We start from the raw sequence: 3596 nt of genomic DNA, 5'->3' as shown, positions 1-3596 counted from the left end.
GCCGGGGAAACGGGCTCGCGCGACCTCCGCGTGCCGTGCTCCGCCTCCGAGCCCTGTGCCCCGCCCCCCGCGCGCGGGGCGGTGGCGGCGGCGGCGGCGGCTGGGGCGCGTCGCGTCGGTGGGGCGGGCGGGCTGCCGGCGGCGGGCTGCCGCAGCAAAGCCGCCTCCCCCGGTGCACGTCGCGTGTTTAACTGTGGGGTTTGTATAGCAGCTTTAAGCTTCTGCACCGGATTCACGAAGTTCTGAGCCGGCCGCTGCCGTTTCGCTCCGGAAGGAGAGGGGAAAACGGGAGACCTCGCGGCGCTGACGGAAACGAAAGCGCGCCGGTGCAGGTGGCGTTTCTTCTGCTGACAGCCTAACGCCTCCTCCCTGAGGGCAAACGTGTGCCTTATGCTTTGTGTGCAGCCGTACTGAGGAGCTGTGGTCCAGTTGCTAATGCCAAGCCGAACGCTCGGGCTTACACAGCACTTGCCACTTACTTGGCACCGGACGCTGTTTTCTGACAGAAATCAGCTGTGAAAGCAGCCGAAACACTGTAAACGTGATCTTGTCGTAAACTTCCTCAATTTCTCTCTAAAATCTCTTCGACTAGAGCGGGAGAATGATCATCCAGACCGCTATCGACACTCCCCTAATACGATTAGCAATCCTTTAATAAGGATTAAAATTGGCTTCAATTAGTATATTAGAAGGTGGATATTACTGATGACACACACATATCCTCAAGGAAAAAGAAAAAAAGGGCCAAATGTTACATTTGCCAGTCGTTTTGCAGAGATCTAATTACAGTTAGTACAGTTAGCTCCCCTAGGGGGGGTTGTCAACTCAGTTAATAAGAAGTTGTCTAAAACGTTTTACAGCCACTTCCATAGCTACAATGCCAAGAGCTCAGTACATCACTGGAAGCCTGACTATACAGACTGCTGTTGCTGTACAGTTTTACATGAATGTTGTGCTTGTGGCCAATACCTTTGCAATATTACAAGTTAAATATCAACAATCTAGTCAATAAATATCAATGTATACCTGTACTGAAATGAGTTACAACAACTTAAAAGTTCACCTTCAAAAATTAACTAAAATTTAATTTTGATGAAGAAAAAAACCCCAAACTGTAGTTCTACACAGCTTTACAATGCAAAAAAAAAATTTTAAAATAGTGTTATGAATTTGCATACCTGACTCATTTCTATACCGGATTTGCTCACTTTTAAATTATATTTTTTTTTCCGTATCAGCTCTACAAATATTAATGCTAACTAAGATCGAACAGAAGTTTTCCTCCCCTGTATATCCTCATTAACAGGAATGGTAGTGTGGCACAGATTCGTTTTTTGGTTCTATTAATGTCTTTTCACATCAGGATTACACAGCTATAATCTATTGGAAAACGTGATGTCAAGAATCTAGGTGGCTCAATGTGAGCATTGTGGGGGACATAGCAAGAAAAATTAGAAAATCTAAAATTATTTAGGTAACTAAAATCAACAGATAGGGTTGGGTGTCTCTTGCCAGCTAATTTGAGTAATGGTGCAATTTTTGTGTAATCATTTCCAGTGTGGAATCTTGTTCTAAAAGGATGACTCAAGATGGTGGAAATTATGTTACTTTATTTTTGCCTCCGTGTTTTTCACATTGATCAAAAAAGGGTACTTGTTTCCCTCTAAGGCCCACTGTGTCAGGTAATTCTAGTTAATCACCTGATAGCTAACATTTTTGAAGTATGGGTGGTAATGATGCTCTTTGTCACAGTGACCATCTCTATCCATGTCCCACAGCAATGTGAGAAGCAGTGCTGAAAACCTGCTCATACCTCTGCTTGCTTTAAAAATAGAGCTGCTGTAGTGACTCAGATGGGCTAGACCTGGGAATCTGGTAGATAACAAGGAAAGAGAGAGAAAAAGCAACAGACAAGATGGAGTTCAAGAGTACAAGGACGAGATGGTTGAAGGAAGGAGGACTAGAAAGATGGTACGCAGGGCAGAATAGAAAGCAGGTATGTGGGGCTTATGGACACAGCAGAGAGAGAAGCAGGTCAATCAAGAGATGAGCCTGGAGAGCAAGAGGGAGAAACAGCTACAGAATAAAGTCTATAAATATTAGAAGATGAATTTAAAAAAAAAAAAAAAAGAAAGAAAGAAAAAGAAAAGAAGCCATCCTGTTGAGGATCGAGAGGAAACACATACTGGGGTTTGTTTACTTGTTTTCTCTTTCTTATGTCAGTCTTACTCTTCTAATTAAGTCAGTACCCAAAGGGAGCAGGTATAATATGTTGGATTATTTCAACAGTGACAAATTCCCCTTTTTGAAACATCTTCCACAACACAGTGTTTTTGTAGAAATAGAAATTCAGCTACCGTAGTTTATTTTACAAAAAAGTAAGGTCACTTTAAGATACACTATTTAAATTCACCATGGGGCTCAAGTAAAAGTAAAGAGATTTTATACAGAGACCTCAAGGTTTTTGGTTAACAGTACTAGAGATTATTGATGTATCTTTAAATGTCATATTAGTTCTGGGTAGATCAGCATTTCACAGAGCAGCAAGGTTCATCCTCACACAAAGAAAGCAACATAGAGAGAGCTGTAAAATATATTTAATATATAAAATGTATAGAGAAGCCCAGGAAAATATTTCAATGCATTTTGCAGCTAAACACTTTGGAGGAAAATACTGTGTAAGAATGGTCAGGAAATGTCTTGATGAGTTTGAAAGCTCATGTAGACTTCCTTGCTGCCTCAGTTGAGCAAGCTGAAAATAGTTGCTAGGTTAGAGAAATCCTCAAGCTCCTGTTGCCCAGTGGGCATATCTTTAGAGAAGGGTTTTGCTGTTATACACACATGCTGCTGGTCCTATCTGTAGTTTAATCTATGCTTAGTTTATGTCACCTTGACCTGAATCCAACCTAGCAGGATAGAGCCCAAGTGGGGAAATTGGTGCTGAGAGTACATGCTCTGTTCAGCCTTTGAGCCCACAGAGCCTGAAAGCATCCAAATAGTTTCATCATCTCATACAATTGCAGCAGAGATGCCTGTGACTGACTAGTGTGCTATTTGTGGTGGAGAATTAAAACCATACATTGCTGTGTGCAGAGTGCCTGAGAAGAATAATATTTCTGGCATTGCAAAATCAGAAGACGAATTGCTTTTAAGTGCCATAGTGCTGTAAGAAGAGTCTTCCCTGGTTAAACTAAGAGGGGTTTTTACCATTGAGCTCAGTAAGGCTGGAATGTAATTTTTAGCACATAGGACATCAGTAGATATAAAGCCTGAGGCAGTTTATGAAGGCATTACTTGGGCAAAGGTGTTGTATGTGACTGCTGATCAGAGAGGCGTGTTCTCTATTTGTTCAGCACGTACATACATAAAGCATCTTGTACTTATAATACCGACCTTCTGCGTCCTTCCCTTTTAACCATGTGTCTGTGGCAATGAGGAAAAAGGATGTTTCCCAGACCAGTACCAACTTGTTAAAATGGTATTCAACAGAAAAACAGAGGGAATTGATTGGGCTACAAGGAGATTTTACATTTATGCATATTGTTCTCATATATTTCAGGCTTCAGTCCTGATTTGCTTTCACTTCCATTAGATTG

The sequence above is a fragment of the Athene noctua genome, chromosome 3, assembly GCF_965140245.1.
Source record: "Athene noctua chromosome 3, bAthNoc1.hap1.1, whole genome shotgun sequence".
Classification (NCBI taxonomy): domain Eukaryota; kingdom Metazoa; phylum Chordata; class Aves; order Strigiformes; family Strigidae; genus Athene; species Athene noctua.
Note: the sequence above shows the minus strand (reverse complement) of the source record.